Genomic DNA, 21,740 nt, shown 5'->3' on the forward strand with positions numbered 1-21,740 from the left:
CCTATTCAGCTTCCTGATCTGCTTCTCCTTCACCCTCTGCCACTCTCTCTGCTTGTGCTCACTTTCTCTCTCTCTCTCTCTCTCAAATAAAGTCTTTAGAATTAAATAAATGTGACAAAATCTTAACAATTTACATGTGTGGAACACAAATGTTTGTAATATCTCTGTATGTTTTCTATTTTAATTTTTTAAAATTAATAGGCTTCAGTTTTTAGAATGGTTTTAGATTTACTGAAAAATTACAAAGATATTATAATTTATATTCCATATAGTCCTCCTCCCCACACACAGTTCCCCCATTATTAGCATCTTGCATTGATATTGTATCTTGTCAAATTAATGTTTTTTTTAAAAGATTTTATTTATTTTTATTTTTGAGAGGGAGAGAGAGCCCACACCAGCAGAGGAGAGGGAGAAGCAAACACCCCCCTCCCCTACTGAGCAGAGCCCAAGGCAGGGCTCAACCTGAGCCGAAGGCAAATGTTTAACTGACTGAGCTACCCAAGTGCCCCTATTTGTCACAATTAATGAACCAATATTGATACTTAATTACTTAAATAATTTATTCAGATTTCCTTGGGTTTTTTGTTTTTTAGAGAGAGGTAGGGGGGCAGAAGGAGATAGAGAGGATCTTAAACACCCCCCAATGTAGGGCTCCATCTCAAGACTCTGAGATCGTGACCTGAGCCAAAAATCAAGAATCTGATGCTTAACCAACTGAGCCACCCAGGTGCCCCAGTTTCCTTGGTTTTAAACTAAAGCCCTTCCACTCCAGGATCCCATCTGGAATGTCACATTAGCAGTCACATCTCCTCTTGGCTGTGACAGCTTCTCAGACTTTCCTTGCTCTTTATGGCCTTGACAGTTTTGAAGAGCACCAATCAAGGTACCGTGCAGGATGTCCAACTATTGGTATCTGTCTAGTGTTGTTCTCATGATTACATTGAGGTTACAGGTCTGGGAGAGAAAGATCACAGAGGTGAAGTGCTATTTTCATTTCAACATATCAAGGGTACATGCTATCAAAATGATTTATGATTGTTGATGTTGAACTTGCTCTCTTGGTAAAGGAGATGTTTTTCAGGTCTCTCCACTGGGAAGTTCCTCTTTTTTCTCCTTTGGCTCAGTGTCTTCTTTGGAAGGAAATGCTACATAGATCCCATACTTGAGGAGTGGGGAGTTATGCTCGCCTCCTTTAAGATGAAGGATATATATGTTATCTGGAATTTATCTGCACAGGTGAGTTGTTTCTTCTACCTCATTTATCAGCTTATCAATCATTTATTTATATTGGTATAGACTCATGAATATACTTATTTTATACTTTGGGTAATAAAGCAACACTCTTTCTTGCTCAATTTGTTCCAGCTTTGGCCACTAGGGATGCTTTTATTTACTTAGCAACATTTTGCTTGGATACTATCACTGCCATGAGAAAGATAAGAAAAAGGCAGTCCATTCAAATGATCAGACAAGCCCAGGATGTGACAGCCGACCTCTGACTTCCGAACCTCCACTGCACACACTAACCCCACCTTGGGCCCTTTGCTGCTGCCCAAGACAGGCTGAGATCACAAGGCAGCTCCTTCAAGAAAGTCAAAGATGTCACCGCTGGTGGTAGGAGGTCCTTATATGTGTGGCTGCTCCATATTCTGAAATTTCATAGTCAAGGAAAGAAAGGGTAATTATATATCTCAGTGGAGAAACAAGAAATATGTGACCAGCACTGGGTCATCATGAAGTGGTTTCAAGTCTATAAATAGTGTTACCCTAGTCCTCAACCATCTCAGAAGCAAATTAAAGCTTGTCTCGGTGCTGGGCATGAACTCACTGCCCTCACTCACTCCACCCCTGGTGTTCCATGGGGCCTCAGTGAAACTTCCATGGATGACCGACAGATCAAGATCAAGGCACACTCATCCTCCCTCATGTACAGGAGGTGAGTGTGCAGTTTTCCTCTCATGACACACAGTTGTTCTGGAATCTGGAATCTCACAAACAACCTTCACAATGGCTACAGACTCCAAAGAACCTGTGTCCTGGCCATGGGCTGCCCAGATACTTCTCTTTTAATTCAGCAGGTAACAATCTTGAGAAATACACTGGCTCTACAGTGCAAAAAGTAAGTACAAAAAAAATCACTCCAAAGAAGGTTCTCTTTTTTTTTTTATTTATAAATTCACTTTTTATTGGTGTTCAATTTGCCAACATATAGAATAACACCCAGTGCTACCCATCAAGTGCCCCCATCAGTGTCCATCACCCAGTCACCACCCACCCACCACCCACCTCCCTTTCTACCACCCCTAGTTCGTTTCCCAGAGTTATGAGTCTCTCATGATCGGTCTCCCTTTCTGATATTTCCCACTCATTTTTTCTCCTTTCCCCTTTATTTCCTTTCACAATTTTTTATATTCCCCAAGTGAATGAGACCACATAATGTTTGTCAAGAAGGTTCTCTTTTAAGAAACTTTTATACATGAGCAAATCCTTCAATATTGTGTCCATGACATGTGGCTTTGTTTGGTGGGGCAGGGTAGGTATGGGGTGGGGGAAGCTACTTTGCCCTTGATCTCAAAACATGCTCAGGAAGTCATTACAACATGAGGCTCATTTCAATACTCCAGTTCCCACTGACAGAGGGCAAATTCTGTGTGAACTGTAACAACTGAAGCCTCGCTTAACACACCAAATTCTTTCATTTTATTTTTAAGTCCAAAAACTCTCTTTGCAAGTATTTTTAAAACAAAGTTTCATGATAAGGTATTTCAAACATTTAAGCAAGTCTTAAAGATATTAGCGCATATTGTAACCTCTAATTTTGTCAAGTCTTAACATGATGCCATATTTACCACACATCTTCAAAAAAAAAAAAAAAGAGAAAGAAAATATTGTAGAAGCCCTGGTAGCCTCTGTGCATGTGCTCACCCCTTGTCCCACTGCCCCCTCACCTTTTCCTAGCTAACAGGTATTCTTGGCTCATACCTCTGCCCTACCTTCCACTCAGCTGTGCTGGAGGGCAGCGGGAGACCCACCTCTCAGAGCTGCCCGGCCAGAGAACAGGCCTGCTGAGCACAGCTGTTAGGAAGAGGAGTGGGGTGTGGAGGAGAGAAAGGATGAAAAAATATGGTGTAGGGCTTGAAATGCATTTCAACCTTTCAAAGACAAAATATGCTGCAACAGATAACATCAACTGTTTTGTCCAAACTCTCTTTTGTTGTTGTTAAGTCCCTGTGCTCAGGATGAAACCTCCAACATTAAAGAAATCCCATGTTGTTCGTTCTTTTAAGGAACTGGGGGGGACAGGAAGCAGGAGGCCTCAGGGCTGGAGAAACAGATGGGCACAGCACTGGGAAAAGGTGGGTGAGGCCAATACTGATTTGGCTGCAGGGCATTGTTAAGGTCCAATGATATAGTAAGTGTTATCGGACTTGTAAAAAATATTTGATAAGCTAGGGAATATTTTGGCAGGCTAGTGGGTTCTAAAAATCTATTTCTACAAGATTTCTGCTGATTGAATTATGCTATTTGGACGGGTTCTTTCAGGGACATCACCGAATCAAGCCATAAACAAACAAACATTAAGACAGTGGAGAGGACCCAAAAGCACATTCATTTGCTAAATTTCCAAACTAAATTTTTTATTAAACCCAATCAGGGGATCCCTGGGTGGCTCAGTGGTTTGGCATCTGCCTTTGGCCCAGGGCGCCATCCTGGAAGTCCCAGGATCGAGTCCGCTTCGGGCTCCCAACATGGAGCCTGCTTCTCCCTCCTCCTGTGTCTCTGCCTCTCTCTCTCTCTCTCTCTCTCTCTCTCTGTGTCTATCATAAATAAATAAGTCTTTAAAAATAAATAAATAAATAAATAAATAAATAAATAAACAAACAAACAAATAAATAAACCCAATCAAAGCATTTTCAAAATATCACTTGCCAGACTGGTTCAAACTGGAAGCACATATCTGTTTCCAACTCTACAGGTCCAGACTCAAGTCCAGTCTCAAGTGCACTCACTTAAACGGGAAGGAAACTCTCAAGGGCATGCTTTGGGCTACAGGCATTATCATGGATCTTTCCCTTTCTATGACTTATTTCATCCTCACAAAACCCTCTGAAGGATGACATTAATCCCATCTGATACAAGAGGACGTCGGAACTCAGAGAGGTTAAGGAACCTGCACAGGGTAATACAGCTATCAAGCAATTTATATGGACAAGCCTTGGATTAAACATAGCCACATGTGAGCTCCTATTTTTCCATGGTGGTCTCACTTTTATAAGTGTGTCAGTTGGGCTGTTTCAGATTGCAGAGGGCAGAGAAATGCTCACGTTCTCTCTGGACTTGGGAAAGAATTGTAAGAATCCAGAGGAAGTGAAGACGTCCAGAAAGCAAATGCAACACAGTAACCAGACTCCAGCTTCTTGTGGATTGTAACAATGACCTGTCCTTTCAGAGGGGGCAGTGTGGCTCCTGACTCTAATGATACTGCCCCTCTCAACACAGCCTTCCTCTTTCTCTCCTTCTCTCTCCCTCTGTCTCCTGCTCTACTTGCCTCTGCTTTCCACCTCATGGTTCCATCTCTCTATTGCCACCATGGCCCTACATGGTTGGTATACGTGTTTCATTTTTTCAAAGGACAGGTTGGTAGAAGGCCTTCCAATCTAATCTAGGGTAGCCAGGAACCACATGAGAGGCCACTGTCATGTGTCCGGCCAATCCTTGGTCCAATCATGTGTGACCAGGGTAGTGAAGTCACATGACACAGACATGGTTAATTACACAGATGATACCATTTTCTTCAGAAAGGAGGAGTGGCTGTGGCAGGCCTTTGGTGTCTCCAAGGCTTCCATATTAGCATCCTGCGGCTGCCATTGCAAAGGATCACAAATTGGATGGCTTCAATACAACAGACATTTATTCTCCCACGCAATACAGGGGAGGCTGGGAGTCTGAGATAAAGGTGTCATCAGGACTGTGCTTCCCACAAAGACACCAGAGGAGATTCCTTTCTTGCCTTTTCCAGCTTCTGATGGCCCCAGGCATCCCTCCCACCTCTTCCTCTGTCTTCACATGGTCTTCTTCTCCCCATGTTTCTCTATGTCCTTTCCTCTTATTATAAGGACACCAGTCATTGGATTCAAGGCCCACCCTAAATCTGGGATAATTTCATCTCAAGATCCTCAACTAATTACATCTGCAAAGACCTAATTTCCTGATAAAGTCACCTTCTGGATTTCCAGGCAGATATAATTTTGGGGGGTACACTATTTAAACCATTACAGCTTCTCTTCAGTACATTGTAGTATCACACAACACCCCTAAAGTGTACCATGGGCTCTGAGATAGCAGGTCATGCCTTTGTTACTTCTTTTGGATGTGCCCTAGCATGTGCCATGTACTAACTGACGGCCTACTGACTTACCCAGAATATACTTGAAAAAAATTCTGAAAAATCAACATTTTACTCAAGTCCCTCCCTGTTGCATGTTGCTGTGCACATCTGTGGCATCCTGCATTCATCGTGGCTGCCTTGTGGCACATTTCTGAGCCACCTATACCACAGGGCACCATTCACAGCAATGTGGATCTGCAACTTTGCCTGTCTTCTGAGTAGAGATCTGACGCCCTAGCTTCTCCACCCTGGAGTAGACCTAGTCCAATCTCTGCAGATCTAGCCCTGCCTTTTAGTGTGTTCTGGCCCAAGAGCCAACAGGGTCCAAAGTCCATGCCGAGGCTCTCTTCGTGTTCCTTCTCAGTCGCATGAGGATGAAGATGAGTCCTGTTCCAGTTTGGCCTTGTTCACTAAATGTTCTCTGGTGGGAAAACAAACCAAACCAAACCCCAGAACTCTGGTTTGGTTCTTAGTGATATAAAAACTATTTGGATTTGGTTCGAGGTTGAGCAAACTGGTGCAGTTTGTTCTGGTTTTTGGTTCATAGTTCAAGCCAAGTCGCTGATCCAGACAAAAAGAATGTCCCTGGAATGCCTCTTTCAACTAGAGCTCAACAGCTGAAAGGGCTGGGTGTCCAGACAGAGGCCGCCTGCTCAGCAGACACTCAGGGACTTCCCTGCTCCAAACACGGGCCTCTGAGGTCCTGGGGACGGGGCCTGACAGCACATCTGGCCCAGGTCTCCAGGGCCCAGCCTGGAAGGTCACACTACCTTCCACAGGCTGGGAGCAGAATGCCATCACCCCAAGGCCCAGGCAGCTGAGCGTGCTTTCAACCAGAAGGACTGGGGACAGAGCAGGGGCAGCCTGGTGGTGGGGGTCGCTCTGTAAATCTGTTATGGTTTCCACATAAGCACAGCTCTGGTGATCTCAGTCAAGGAGGGGAGGGGAGCATCAGAGAACCCAAATATGGCTCTGGGGGGGGCGGAGAGGGAGTGGTAGCTACTGGAGAAGCCAACCAGAGGCACTCAAATTTGAGCTGTTTTTAGCCTGGTACTCCTTATCTGAGGCCTGCAGGTCTGAGAGGCTCACAAAGGAATAGGGCTGCCTGCCTTTGGCAGGCGGAATTCAGAGCACAGTTTCAAGGGGGCTACCCTGCAGTTTCCATCTCCAGCCAGGAAGCTGAGCAGAGCCAAGGGCAAGGCATGAGGAGTGCTCATCCTCGGGGAGCAACTGCATGGGACAGAGCAGCTGGGGGCACTGGGGACACCTGGCAGTGAATCATCGATCAAGAATTTTGAAAGGAAAGCACATATTTCCAACTCTAGTCTCCCTCCCACGCTGACCACACATCAAAGGGGTCCTCGGATGCAAGGAACTAGTCAGCTGGGTTGATCGGCCCTGCATGCGAAGCCCAAGGGCTGGGACCAAGAGGCACGTCCCTGAGGGACTGCCCCAATTCTGCAATGTGGAAGAGACACACCTCTGGCCACCGCGCAGGGAGTTGACAGACACTGTCAAGGGAAACAGAAGGAAAGTTCTGAGAAGATCTCTAGTTCCAAACGCCTCAGTTTCTCAGGATTATTTTTCCTATCCTTACCCTTTAAACAATCAACCAAAGGGCAACCTTATCAAAAGCCCGTCGGGTGTTCCCCGACTTAGCTCGAAACCATTTTCACTCTTTCCTGGCTACATGGACAGAAAACGCCGCCTGAGACACAATCCAGAAATATTTCCTAGTGCTGGCTGCCCTGACAGGATTAGACCACTAGCACATGTGATTTCAGCTGGGTGTGCTTTGTGTTAAACTATGCTTGCTGCGTGCTGGATTCAATTATAGGTTTCCCTACACTTACATCTTCATTAGTTCTACATTGTCGAGTAGACGGAATGTGCTGTCAGCTTTAAAAAAAAAAAAAAGTGTTATTTTTTTTTTCAGGGATTCAACACTGTCCGGTCCTATTAAAAAAAGAAAGGAAAAGAAAATCTTGGCTCAAGCATACATTGCTAATGGGCATGGAATTGATTCACGAGTCTCCAACTATAGTTGTATAAAAGTAATTACTGCAACCTCGAGTAATTGCTTCCATATTCAATATTCACAGAAGGCTGCACATGTTTTACATATATATATACACATATATATGTGTGTGTATATATATATATATATATTGAATTGGGAAAAAATAAAATATAAATTAAAAAAAAAGATCAGAGAACATTTAAACCACTCACATACATGCCCCTAAAAAAAAATCTTTAGCTGCGATAAAATTCCTGACAGAAACAAACAAAGCAGAGCCAGCAGAGCAGAGCCCTGAAGACCCCAGCCCCCCAAAGCTGGAGAGCAGGTAGTCTGGGCATGGGGAGTCATGAGGGGCAAGGTCTATGGAAGCCTTGAAGGCCCATTCCACAGCCAGCAACCATCAGCATCCAGCGGCCGCCTCCTGCTTAGCCACACAGCCTACCCCAAAGCCCTGGTGAGGCCTTTGCCTGCCCCCACCCCGCATCCTAGTCTATGGAGCTTTATGTCCTACATGTGGCTCTGGGAACCACAGTCCCCACTATGGCCCCCAAGTGGGTCCCACAGAGCTGGATTGGTATTGGCATAACAGAGCACCACCTGGGGTAGGACAGAGCATTCCTATACAGCTCCAGAAACCACTTCAGGGAGGAAAAGGATCCATGAGCAAAGTCTGCAGACCTGAAGGAACCTTTCTGAGCAAAGAGAGAAACATTCACAGATGGAACCTCAGGAAGGGAGTTAAAGGCAGGCCTTCCTGGTGATGTGGGGATGATGCAATTGATTTCGTGGATCTAAACAGAAGACTTGACATTGCTCTCTGTTACATTTCATGCTTGGTTGGAGATTTCTTAGAGCTTTCTTTCTGTCATCTATAGAATTGCCTTTCTATCCTGGCTTTGTTTCAGCTGCAAATGTGATAAACCAACCTCACTCACACATCTCTGTTGAGACCACTAAGGACAATGCTGGACACAGAAAGACCTCTTGCCCATTTATCAAGAAGGTTGTTCAACCAGGTGCATGCAAATCTATCTGCTCTGCCTTCTATTACACAGTTCCCTATCTTATGTATAAGGATAATACCCAATTTGGGGGTTGAGAGGAAGTAACACCTTGGCAATCAGTTGCTAATGGTGTCTTCTTGTCTGGGTTCATAAAGAGCTAGGAACGGTGGTGTGGTGAAGTGACCTGGTGGAGCATGCATGCAATGCTGTGGGTCCTGGCCCAGGCTACTGTTGTAGATCCCACATCACAACTGGAGAGACTCCTGGCTTCCCTTCAGTGTTATCTCTGGCCAGCCTCTGTGGATCCTCAGCCTGGCAAGAGAGGCCCATTTAAAAAATCCTGGCAACTAAGTGGGACCTGTCACACACCGCCTTTGATTTTGGGGTCTTGATTGAAGTTCAGACCACAAAATTTTTTGTTGGGCTCTGTTTGTCCTCCTTCTCACCTTGGACTTGGTTCATCAAAGTCTGCCTTCCAGAAGGGTGTCAGGGCCCAACAGTCCTCAGAGGCATTTTGTTGATATACAAATCGATAAGGAGTAGCAGGAGAAGCAGGAGAATCTCCTCCATCAGGAGGTTCAGCCCAAGGACAGGAGACATTTTTAAATAAGAGAGTGAAAAAATTAACTGTTTGAAACAAATAGCTGGAAATCCAGTTAACACACAAACAAGGTGCATTTGGTCACTTGAAAAACAAAAACAAAAACAAAAACAAAAAACAGTGTAAGCTTTGGGATGCTCTGGAGGCATAAAAGGCTTAAAATCAGAAAAGTAGAATCCCACTCCCCGTGGAGTGATCAAGCTACCCCATGTTCCCATTTTACAAACTAACTGCAGTTATGATCAGAAAAGGGTTTTGCTGCCAATTTGAAAATATATAGACCAGCAGAACTATAAGAATGAATTTCAGCTCCCTATCCTGCTGGCTGAGGGCCAGCTGCCCATTTGGAATATAAACAGAAGGTATGACAAGAGAAATATCTGCCATCAGTGCTCTATAGGAGGGTGAAAGGACTGTCCAAAGATAAATTCTTCCAGAGTTCTGGCCTTGGTTTCCTTTTCTGTAAAATGCTAGAGGCCTTGAGCTGTTTTGTGGATTTGGCAAAATAATAATGGAGGTGGGAGCACTGTCAGCAGAGGGAAGAGGAGAGAAAGAAGAGATAGAAGATGTTGCCTCTTCACCCACATACCAACCCATGGAAAAAGGCAGAGTCAGAATAATTTTCTTCATTCAACAAATATTTACTGTTCTGAACAGTGTTCTAAGTGCCTAGGTTATTACATCAGTGAATAAAGCAGGTGAAAAATGCCTGATCAAACTATGTCCACAGCTTTATAGTCCCTAGACATTTGAGCTACCCAAGCCAATAAATTCCTGTAGCATTTCAGCCGGTTTGAGCTGAGATTTTTGTTGCTTTCAAAGCAAAGTTTCCTAATTGCTACTGTCATCCTCTAGACGTGGTGACACCTGACCAAACTCTGAGTCTGGTCACATTTCACTCCACATTCAAATTAAAGAAGGACACTAAAACAAAATGCTCATGTCTCTGTCTGAAAAATCAGCCACCTCTGGGTGGCACACAGCTCTTATAAATAACCAGGAAGCAGATTCAGGCTGGAAAAGGAATTTTAACAATTTCAAAAAATATATATATAAAAGGGAAGAATTCCACAGGAAATTGAAGGGGAATTTGGGAGATAGAATGTAGCAAGCTTTATTGTACTATGGCCAGAACAAGCTTCTCCTTATTAAAGGGGAAAGCCTGAGTGTCCCGGAGTATTAAGACCTTCCCAGAGTCTCTCACTGGTGGTACATTTAAAGAGTGGCATTTCTGGGTACAGTTTATATATGTCAATAAGCATTTTTTGTTCACTTTGTGTCCCCTGAAGCTAGCTCACTTGGTAAAGACAACGCTCCGAACTTCCAGGGTCTCCAAGTGTGTCTTTGTTTTGTTTTGTTTTTTGCTTTTTTACAAAGCCAGCATTTTGTTCTCTACTTTGTAAACTTCATTAAATAAACCCTAGTGGTCTTGAAGTCTAATAGGATATGCTTCCCCAACTGAGGATCAGGGCTAAGGATGGTGACACAAATATTCTCTGAAAGATTTGTAAAAGCAACACACATACTCCTTTCCTTGTCCTAGAAAGTAATTGAGCAGCCTTTCAATAAGCCCTTCCTGGGCTGTAAATTGCCATGGACATTCTGCTATTTCTGCCTCACCAGCACATGCTCCTCTATCTTCTGTTAACACCAACCAATCTTCCTTGGGGAGCCAACTTTCCTTCACTCTCAAGCCTGGTGGTTCAGTTAGGTCTAATCCCTGTCATGGCTGTGGGGCAGGAGAATGGGTGACCCAGACCCACAATCAGAGCATCACACCCTCCTGGTCATTTGTTAATTGGCTTAAGGATGGTCATATGGCTCAAACCAGGCCAATGGGAATCAGCCCAACTACTTATGTCAAAATTTTGGGGAAAAACACTGTTCCTTCCCACTGAAGCTGCTTGGCTGATAGAACTGCTGCTTGGCAAGTCCAGAAGAACTCAGTGTTAATGGGAAGATAGCAGAACTGAGAGATAGGGAAAGATCGAGTCTTGATGACACACTTGGAACCCTAGATCCAACTATGCCTGAAGGTAACATCTATCTATGGGATCTTTAAGAAATTTGAGTCAAAAATTTTCCTTTTTTTTTCCCTTTTGTTTAAACCAGTTACATTTCTGTCATATTCAACCAATTCTGGCTAATTTGTAAGTAAAGGCTGCCTATATTCCCTACCTAATCTATCCCTGGACATAGCACATTCAACCATGACAGTTTAGAAAAAAAAAAGCTTAGGCCCTACCGTGGACTCTTTCCAAATGTCACTTATCTTTAAAAAGATGCAATGTTCACAATGCTGCCCCCCCCTTCCATTCTCTCCACTCACTATGAACTCCAGCTGTTCTCAGAGCTGTGACTACAGATCCCATCCACCTCCATTAACCCCATGGACCTTTAAATCTGGTGTAATCACTGTGGCCCAAGATTTTTTTTTACAGGAACCCAAACTCCAGTTGCTATGCATAATGCTCTTGTGATGGCAGATGAGAAAGCAAGAACTGAGTCCTGATAACATGAACTTACCTGAGACTTTAGATTAATGTTCAGCTTGGCTTCAGATTACTTACGAAGTGCTCAGAAAAAGAAACAGCTCTAGCCCCATGGAAAGACAAGCAACGGGCGTCTGTCACAAGTGTTTTCGAACTCTTCCCAGACAGCTCCCTGGATCCTACTGTACTTCCTGAATGCTTTTCACAAAACCTCATGATCACACTTCTATATTCTTTTCTGGAAAGGCCATTGAAGACCACATTACCCAGCACCAGGTAAGGGCATGACAAAGGTCAAGTGGTGGGTGGCTACATGAGGCCCTCAAACCATGTGGTGCTCACATGCACACAGAAAAAGGCTGGCCTCAACTCTGAAACTATCCATCACGTTCCAGAGAGAGAGCTGTGAGCCAGGCTTCTACTGAAGCTCAAAGTGGATCAGCAACCTTCTGCTCTGAGAGGGTTAGCAGTAGGTTGAAAATGGCCCTAAGTATCTAGGTCCAAAGATGTCCCTGTCCTAATTCCTAGAACCTGCAATTGTGACCTTAGAACAAGGGGCCCTGCATATGTGATGAAGTTCAAGACCTTGAGATAGGGAGGTGACCCTGTATTATCCCAGTGGGCCCAGTATAGTCACAAGGCTCCTTACAAGACAGGTAAAAAGGGAGTCAGAGACTAAGAAGCAGGCCATGTGATGACAGACCAGAGGCTGGGGTGATGTGCTTTGAAGTTGGAGCGAGTGCCCAGCAGCCAAGGAATGTAGGTGGCTTCTAAGGACTCCAGAAGGCCCATACCTTGACTGATTTCTGACTTCCCATCTCCAGAACTATAAAAATCAATCAATCAATCAATCTGTGCTGTTCTAAGCCACTACCTGTGTGGTACCAGGAACCTAATTCAGGTTAGCTGTGTCCACATGCCAGCAGCAGCTCCCTGCACTTCGCCCAAGCTGGGCTCTGGTTCTCATGGCTGGGAAGCTGCTGTAAGTACATGACAGTGCTTCCATCTCACAGCTCCCAAGACATCTTGACCCTTCCCCTCTTCCAGATGGGACCCCTGAGCTCAGGCTCAGAGCTCTGCTGATCAGAGAAAGACGACTGGAGCCTCTGAGGAGCAGGGGGGTTAATATTCCTCCACCAGTCACCAACTCAGCTCTAACTGGATGGGATGTGGCATCTCCAACTGGCACTTCCTCCACAGAAGCACTGTATAGAGAAAAGATGGCTGATACTTCACAGATGTACAGCAAAGATGTGTTGACCGAATGAAGGAAAGCTATATATACTACTTTCCTGGGGCCAATGGAACAAATTACCACAAACTTAGTATCTTAAAAAAAAAAAAAAAAAAGGAATTCATTCTCTTACAATTCCAAAAGGCCAAGAGCCTAAAAACTATCTCACTGGCTAAAGACAAGATGTCGGCAGGGCTGGGTCCTTTTGGAACTACTGAGGGGAGCATAAAACACAAAAACTAGAGTATGTGGTTATTGCAAAATCAATGACAATAACTGCAAGTTGCATAAAATCCAACAAAGAGAAGAATTCGTTTTCAATGGGGAGTTCTCGCTGGGAGAAGCCAAGCTAGTTTCTTGGGGCCTGTCTGTCCTGTTTTAATACTACATTGGTGAGAATTCAAGTAATCTCCATTCAAGGTAATACACTCATGTGTCTCCTTTCCTCTACTGGATCCTTAACTGGGACTTACTAAGTTCTAACTGTGCATTCCTGCATGGGAGCCAGGTAGGAGCACTGTAGGCAGTCCTCACTGGCTTTTACCCAACCTAGAAAGTAGCCAAGTGCCCAGAGCTGCCCTCTCCTCCCACTGTCTGGCCTTATGACCAAAAGAAAAGAATGTTCCCTGTCCCCACAGACCAAACAAAGGCTCAGGAAAATGGTGGCCCTGGGGCATGGCCGGTAATATGCCAGCAGACTGCTCTCTGTCAAGACGGTCTCATGGGCATAAACTCCAACATAAAACCTCAAGATACAATTCCTCTTTCTCTCTAAATTAACATCAGCACTGGAAGAAAGATCCTGGTTTGTCATCATCCTCACAGAGCCAACCATTTATGGAACACTTATACGTGCCACTCTGTAGTGAGGTGAAGAAATTTAGCCAAGTTCATTTACTCAATTCAATCCTTACATTCTTTCCAACAACTGTTGTTCATACATATAGTTGCCACCTCCACTGATGATGGGATATTTCCTCAAAACTACTAACTGGTAAGGGATTTTTTTTTTGTTGGTTTTGTTTTTTCCCTGCTATTTCACATTACCCCAGGATAATTACCCCATTCATGCAGCAGCCAGGTTGTTCTGTATCCTGTATCCCAAGGAAGAGATGATACACAACGGGAAATCTTTTCCTGCCTTGAGTTTCAAAGGTATAGTGCTTTCACAGACTGTAAAATGCCTATTTGCAAAGGGAACATGATATATTTAGCAGAAGTTGTGATTAGGAACGATCATACCCAGGTCAAGTTTCCCCAGACTCGGGGGAGCAATGGAGGTGAAGCAAGGGATGAGAAGGGATCCTGTCTCCTGCCCCTGAATGTGGCCCAAAGACAGGGAAAGAATGACAGAAGCCCCACAAAGTTTGTCCCAAACCTCAGGCATTGATGTGTCAAACACCATGTGCTTTTGCTGTCACCTTTCACCTATAGCAGCAGTTACTTGCTTTTTCTCCATAAAGCAACTTTTAAAATAACGCTTCAGTTAAGCATTGGACTCCTGATCTCATGTCAGGTCTTGATCTCAGGGTTGTGAGTTCAAGTAGGGTCCATGTTGTATGGAGCCTACTTAAAAAAAAATAATAATAAAGTAACTTTTTAAAACCTAGCTTCCTCCTAAGCAATAATATTTTTAAAATCAGAGACTTGTGCTAGTTACATTTTTCTAGTACTCATGAAAAAAATGCATAACAATTAACATTTAAAGAAAATGCTTGTGTAAAACTTAAATGCTTGCCCCACTTAGGGAAATGCTGTATTACTGTCACTGCTCCCAGGCTGAAGTCCTAGGGAATAGGACATATAATCAGGAGGGAGCAGGCTTGCAATGCCCTGGGCAGTGACCTGGAAATTACAGGCCAGGGTGAGATAAGTGCTGAAAATGCCATGAAGACCAAAACTGACAACCTTAGATACAGCCACAGCATTCACCCAAAGCTTTATAAAACTACCAGTGTGTGACTAGCTGGGAAGTAAATGCCTTCTGAATATTCCTTGGTATCTACATGTGTTTACTGCCATGAGAACACCCTGACCTTTGATTCTCATAGATAGCAAATGACCTGAATTGCAGCTCCCTTCTGGAAAATAATAAGGACGTGCCCCATGAGCTATTTAGTCTTTGCTCTGTCTACAAACCCACATGCCCACAGGGGCCAGGCAGACAGTGAGTCAAGTGGGCCTGTGTCAGCAAAACCACAATGCAAGCAGGATGAGAAATGGCCACTGCTGCTTGGGCTCAGGAAGTTGGAGACAAGAGGGAATGGTGGGGACTGTGGAGGATTAGGAAGCAAGCATCAGAGGCCTCAGAGCCCGCCAGCTGCTTCATGTCTACCCAGAGACCTGCTCCAACCAGATGTTCAGATTGTGTAAGGTAAGCTAGAAAAACATGTTGTTATGTACATTCTCTCAATTTTAAATGTTGAAAATCCAAGTTAAAAGAATGAAACTCTTAGCAAATACCATGTGGACCAAATTTGGCCCAGGAGAATCCAGTTGTAGCCTCTGTGTTTGAATTACATGATCAGCAAATTATGTCATTATGTCTGTAATCCCCGCACAAGTTTAACACTGTACCCAAATCAAACTTTCCAGCAAGTTACGATGACACATATTTAGCAATACACATGGCCACTATTTCACAGCCTGGGAATTCAGGCTAGCATGGTAACTGATGTCTACAATTATTTATCTATCTCGGGGCTACAGAGTCAGCATCCCTGGGTTTGGCTGGACAAGGCCAGGCTGCAGCAGAGGGGCCCAGGACATGGCTCCAGGAGTCCTTGACCCAGGGTGGCAGGGGAGAGGGAGGAGGATAGAGGAGGGGTCTGCATCCTTTGCTGGATGTCAAGAGATCACACTGGATGGGAATTGGATGGGACAATGATTATTTCTCCTTGCTGAAGAAGGAGCCTAGGCCTCCAGCTTCCAAATGGGGAAAACAGAACAGTCATTCGGCCACTGTTAATTAATTAACTGTTCAGTGAAGAAGTGTGGGAATACACGACTAAAATAGAAATGACATTTTCAGAGATTAATGTCTACAAACAGTACACTTAAGATGTGTGCATTTTATTGTGTGTTCAGAAAAAAAACTATAAGCAAAGAGTGAACTCTAATAATACATACATGCTGAAGTATACTGTGGGTGTGTATTAATGGCTGCAACTTACTTTGAAATGCACCCCCAAATTTACAGACAGATGTAGAGGGGGAGGGCTGGATGGAGAGAAACATGATAAAACCATGCACAGCAAAATACTAATGCATGTAATATTTTTAACTTTAAAAAATTAAAATAAAAAATAAAAATTATTAATTTAATAAATAAAAATGAATTTTAAAAAATATTAATGCATGTAGACTCTGAATGGCAGGTATGTGAGCACTCCCTTTAAAATTTCTTCAATTTTTCTGCATTGTTTGAAAGCTTTTTATAAGAAAATGTTAGAAAAGTAGATGCCTTTAAAACAATTTTAATGACAATATAGTTATGATATTAAGCAAAAAAAAAAACTCTATGATTTCAATTATATAAAGGCTCCTTTGCTACCATGATGAGATGGAAGGCATTTTAGAAAAGACTCCCTTTTGAAAAAAAAAGAAAAAGAAAAAACCCAAATCTCTGCTGAAATATCATCATTGGAGACTTTTTCGTCTGCACCTTGAAGGCTTCTAGCTTTCCAGAATCCTCTTTTATGTGCAGATGTCTTGAAAGAAAATAACCCTCAAGTTATTATCAACATGCATCTGAGAGGGAGAGAAACTGGCAACCAGCTGAGAGTAAAATAGAATCGAGAAGTAACAAGAGATGAAAAGCGACCACTAAGGAGATGGGAGGAAACGGGGTTGGGTGAGGACAGAGCCCTCTGCAGAGCATGATCTCCTATTGGCTGCACCAGAACATTTGCCGTATTATGCCATATGAGAAGGGAAACTGAGGCAGAAAGGTGGAAAGAGACCTGCCTCAGGCCACAGAATGCTCCACAAAAGTTAGGAGCAGTATTTTCACCATCTCTACCCAGGTTCTGCTTTACCCAATGCACCCACACGGGGGAACAGGCGGTCAGAAGCCAGGAGCAGGTGTGCACAGCTGGATGAGCAAACACCCCAAGAACTCCAGGTGTGGGCTTCCTCAAGGGCATTCATTTCACCCCCACTGCTTCCAGGTGGGCACACAGCTCTGTCCATGATCTCGAGGGAAGGCGTTTCTGCCCCCAAGTGTGAGGGAAGGAAAGACCAAGGTGGTGCATATCTCATCGTTGTCCCCCCACCACCAGTCCTAAGGCAAATCACATTCACCTGTCATGCTCCTGATGTAGAAACCCCATGGGTGGGGCGGACAACCATTTTCTGATCAGGTGCAACCATTCAGTGAGACAACTAGGGCCCCTCCATGTGACCCACTGAAGCTGCTCCGACAACAAGGCATCCTAGAGGCTGCAAATTATGAAAATGAATATTAAAATATTCATCAAATGGTTTCTTAACTTGGACTGTCACCCAAGCGTAGAATTACTCAGAATCTCTTTGCCCATTAAACTGCCCTTTTTTTCTTTATAAAATCTGACTGTTCTTCCCAAAATGTTTTGACTGGAAATTTTTGAAATGTGAATATATTTACGTGCAGTTCTTTGAAACAAGGGGGATTTGCCCTGTTCAACACTGCAAGGTGTAGCGCAGGTCCAGAGTCCAATACCCAGAAGCCATCAAGCTAGAATCACAGTAACGGCTATCCTGAGACCAGAGACACAAAGCAAGTGTGTCACTCACCTCTGACCAATGCAAGTGGCTTCCCGAGATTGGGCCCAACCCAAGAAAAGAAAACACTGAGGAGAAGTGAAATGAACTGCATCTTAGGACAACAAGGAGATACCAGATGAACGTTCAGTTATTCCATTGATAAATGCTTCCTGAGCATCTACTAAGGACAGAGATGCAACCAGAGAGCCACAGAAGGTGTGTGGAGCCACAGCCATGCTGTGTGGTAGAGACCATGACCAAATGGGGGCTGGAAAGCTCAGGCATGTGGCAGAAGGTCAACTCGGGCTGCCATTATCGACCAGGACAGACACCCTTTGCAGTCCAGTTCATAAGCCTTCCTTCCCAGGTTTTGGGACTCCACAGTGGCTACATGGCAGTTCCTGGAAAAGGGGGAATTCAGGACACTGATGACACAAGAAGCTGGGTGGGGAGTGGGGGAGCAGCAGATACAGGGTTCTTGGGCCTTCTCTATTGCTCACCGGAGGTTATCACCTTCCCTGAGAAACTCTCTGCCCTATAACCACTCCAAGACACTCAGCAAACACCACTTTTGGTTCTTCCCAAGAACCCTGCCATTTTGCCAGCTGCATGGATGCTCTTATAAAACATGTCCCCCCCCCAAAAAAAATAAATAGATAAAATAAAATAAAACATGTCCCCAAATTTCTTGATTATGAAATCAAAAAAGATTGGCCCCTCTTCTCCATAGAGCAGGGAGGAGGTCAGGTTGCAAGAGGTGGTTCCACTCAGCCCTGCCTGTCTTCTACCTAAGACATGAGCTGTGATTCTCCAGAGTCCAGAAAGGATGTATCTGGACTTCTTGGAACAGAGCAAGTTCCCTGGCTTCTTGAACTTAATGAGGAGTGAGACACTTAGCTTTGATCTCTGCCCCAAGCCATGGACGAACAAAATACTCTGGATTTGTACTTACGTAGGTAGCTCCATTTTTAGGCAAAATTGCACACAGCAACTAAACCAGTGTTGGCACCTCCCAGGTGTAGCATCGTCAGCTGCCCACACCCAGCCTCCTAAGTCTGTGCCTTGGCTCGTCAGCCCCAAAGCAGGACATTAAAGACTTACTGAGCTACATCTTTAATAATATTTTAAAAAATGTTTAAGAACCACCATAAAAATCCATTGGATGGCATTTTTTTCCACTTTGGCAAAACTAGAGTCATAGTCTATGTTATTACAAACTCAACCACAGGAGAAGAAAGTCAGCCAGTCACAATTTAGAAAATCACATTCCAATAGCACTAGAAGGGTATATTAGCTGAGCAGAGATGTGTCCAGTCACATCTGTCTTTTTCCACAGACGCTGCTCCCCCAGGCCACTATTGAGCAACCTGTCCCCTTTCCAAGTAGCCTCTGTATGCTGAATACTGACCTGAAGTGATTCTGTTGTCTCAAACCTACAGGCAGAGAGGCCTTGGATTTTATATAATTTGAGAAGCTCCAGAGACAGACCCCTTGATCTTCCACCCCTCTGCCAATTTAGAGATTCATAGGAGGTAATATTAACTCTAAAGGTCTTTCATAAATGTAAGCTGCTCCTGGGAGAGGTAATGCATTAAACCATTCACATTTTAGTATGAAGTAGACTGATAAGAGCTACCATTTATTAAGCATCTACTCTGGGCCTCACACTGAAGCATGCACAGTCACTGAATCAGACTTTGAAGGAATTAAACATTACAAAATTTTGATGTGGGGAAAGTTTAGACAGGTCTGATTAGCAAGGGATTGGGATGAAGATGGAGGGTATATGAAAAAGACTGATACTACAAAGAGAGAAGGAAGGCCAAGAGGGGCAGTAATAAACCCTCATGAGGAACTCAAGATAGTCTTCACAGATATGACATTTCCATGAATTTTTGAAGGACGTGGAGTAGTTCAACAAGCAGCCAAGGTGAAGAAGGGAATTCTTAGAAGAGGAAACAACATGGGAAAGATCCCAGTGTATAAAATGACACCATGTATATATCGGTCTAAGTGCCAGAAGGAATACTCAACATGAAGGGTTTAGTAAACAGATTACTGACAAAGGTGTGGCAAGATATAGGGAATCCACAAGAGATAGTATAGGACTCCAAGGACTGTAGTATCCCAGGACTCAAAAGGATGAAGGCAGGCAGCAGTTACCTGAACACAGAAAGAGAAAATTATATACAGCAGGTCACCTTGAGAGGATCTAAGACTTCTAAGGCACATAGCCAGCCTCAAATGACCCCACAGAACAGGAGTCAAGGAAATCAATACCTCTACTTCTCTCCCTTCCTCTTCAGATCTCCTATGGGGCGCCCCATCCACCGAGGCCAACGGGAAGCCAGAGGGCAAGGCAGGGGAGCCTAGGTGATGTACCAATTACAGGGGCTTAGAGCTGGGCAGAGCAGAGTGGAGAAAGGATCTGAGGTGGGGGCAACTGGAAAGTATCCAACAGTGTGAGAAATGTGGCTGGAACAGGGAGTATGGGTGGAGGTGAGGAGGGACAGAGGGATAGGGAGCAGGGATGTGACACAAAGGAGCCCATTGGTTAGGCTAAGGGTGAGTGGTAACCATTGCTCTGCAGTGGTCATACAGACACTGGCCTAAGCTGGCCTTCGCAGAGGGCCCTGGGAACAGGTGTCCATCAAATGACACCGGACAGCCAATAACTCGTGAGCTATGCCTTCCCAAGCCTCCCAAGCTGTGCTCTGGAAGCCCACCCCAAACTGTGCTCTGGAAACTGGTGCTGTTTCCTGGAGCTCCTACTGCTGCGGACAAGAGCCTGGGAAAGCAGAGGGGTGGTGTCTGCCAGGGGCTACTGAAGGGCACACAACCTGGAGCATCTTGAACCAATTAAAACCTGTCTATCTCTTTTATTTATATTCCAGTCCACCTTTCCCCCCTTCCTCACGTGGAAAGAGAGTCCTGTGATGAAGAGCTCTGCCGGAACAGGTTTCCCAGCAAAATGAAAAGTGTCTGTCTGTCTACCCCCAGGGACAGCTCCAGGCGGCCAGCCAGGAAGCCAAGTCAGTCCTGCCCTGTAAGGCCTCAGAAAAAAAAAAAAAAAGACAAGCGCCAGTCCCCTCTCATCTGGGAAACATTAAAAGCAATCTCTGAAGTGATTCATTAAAAGTCCTTCAGTGGCAGAAGACCATCACCCAGATGTGAAAATAAACACAGAGGGACTTTCCAGCATCAGAACCATTTCAAGTCTTTAAACAAATGCACAGCTATTTCAGAGAAAGGAAGAGTCTTTTGACTGTCTTTCCAAGCCCACAAAATCCAAGTCAGCCTCTCTCCATCCAGCAGGCCAGGCAAATTCCCATGATGCCAAACTCTAAAAACTGAAAGCACTCACTTGACTCTCTGGGGCCCTTCCCACTTGAACTTCTCAGCAGCTTCCAAGCCACGGCCAGTCACCCACACTTACCAAGCTTCTGACGATGCAGCCTTCAACTCAGCCTTAGGAAAGGACCAGAAATTGAAGTAGAAGCAACTCTGGAGGGAAAAAAAAATAAATAAAATAAATGGAGTGAGAATCAATATTAAGCAAAACAGAATATACGCTGACAAAAACAGAGTAAAAATGGAAGAAGATGTGAGCAGATTTGGGTACAGATCACATATTCTCATGTCCAGTGTCTGGCAGAGTGGATGGCACATGGTAGGCATTTGATAAACATGGAAGGAAGGAAGGAAGGAAGGAAGGAAGGAAGGAAGGAAGGAAGGAAGGAAGGAAGGAAGGAGGGAGGGAGGGAGGGAGGGAGGGAGGGAGGGAGGGAGGGAGGGAGGGAGGGGAAAGGAGAGGAGAGGAGAGGAGAGGAGAGGAGAGGAGAGGAGAGGAGAGGAGAGGAGAGGAGAGGAGAGGAGAGGAGAGGAGAGAGGGAGATTTTCTATCCATGAGAAACTTGTCCAGGAATCCAGGAGTTACTGAAGCACCTGCTTTACTTGGAGAAACCCAACAGAAACACACCTTACCCTTACTTCCTACCCATTAACTGGTAAGGACAGAAAGAGGTAAGTTCCTTGAAGTGAAATTCAAAATCCTTCCCATCAGACAATATCAAACTGCAGCAACACACCTAGGATTTCTCTTTTTGTTATTATTGTGGTAAAATACACATAACCATAATTATTTTTAAGTGTATGTATGGTTCAGTGGCATTAAGCACACTGTTGTGCCACCATCACCACCATCTGTCTCTGTAACTCTTTTCATCTTGAAAAACTGAGACTCTATACCTA

At 44.4% G+C, this 21,740-nt stretch overlaps 1 long non-coding RNA gene across 7 annotated transcripts in view; it reads right to left on the minus strand.

The window, feature by feature from the left end:
- Positions 1-579: 579 nt before the first annotated feature.
- Positions 580-21,740, minus strand: part of LOC106558720 — a 113,322-nt gene continuing 92,161 nt past the window's right edge. For 6 of the 7 annotated variants that reach the window (XR_005358164.1, XR_005358167.1, XR_005358166.1 and 3 more), the window contains 4 exons: positions 20,926-20,993; positions 17,049-17,186; positions 8,866-13,930; positions 580-1,652 (listed from right to left, as the gene is read on the minus strand). This is a non-coding gene — a long non-coding RNA (uncharacterized LOC106558720). The remainder of the gene's footprint in view (positions 1,653-8,865; positions 13,931-17,048; positions 17,187-20,925; positions 20,994-21,740) is intronic. The other variant, XR_005358162.1, reaches the window with a different exon arrangement.

Source organism: Canis lupus, chromosome 4, assembly GCF_011100685.1.
Source record: "Canis lupus familiaris isolate Mischka breed German Shepherd chromosome 4, alternate assembly UU_Cfam_GSD_1.0, whole genome shotgun sequence".
Lineage (NCBI taxonomy): Eukaryota > Metazoa > Chordata > Mammalia > Carnivora > Canidae > Canis > Canis lupus.